This window comes from Penaeus monodon, chromosome 24 (assembly GCF_015228065.2).
Source record: "Penaeus monodon isolate SGIC_2016 chromosome 24, NSTDA_Pmon_1, whole genome shotgun sequence".
NCBI lineage: Eukaryota > Metazoa > Arthropoda > Malacostraca > Decapoda > Penaeidae > Penaeus > Penaeus monodon.
Genome location: NC_051409.1, coordinates 13,939,231 through 13,939,637, shown reverse-complemented (window position 1 = coordinate 13,939,637; position 407 = coordinate 13,939,231).

Below are 407 nucleotides of genomic sequence, written 5' to 3'. Positions count from 1 at the left end.
ATGAAAGGGGGGGAAAGGTTTAATTGGTGGGGAAATTTTATGAACTTTACGTATTTTGTTAATTGAGTCGCCGTCGTCTCCCCTTTCCCTTCCCTTTTTTAATTTGCCTTTTTCCTCTTACAATATCCACCCTTTTTTGTTTCTGGCTCCATCACCCCCTCCCCCCGTTTTATTTGTTCTGTCACTCTCTCATCTCCCTTCACTTTCCAAATTCTTATTTTCTCAATTTTCCTTCTCTTTGTTTCCCTTTTTTTCCTCTTCCTTCTTCGTGTCTCCCATGTGGTTTTTCCCTTTTCAGAAGAAAAAAAAATAGAAAAAAAAAGCAGATAAACAAAGCGAATGTTTTAGAAAGATAATTGATAAGGAAGGCGTCTAGACGTCTAAGGCCGCCCACGCCCGCTGCCTCG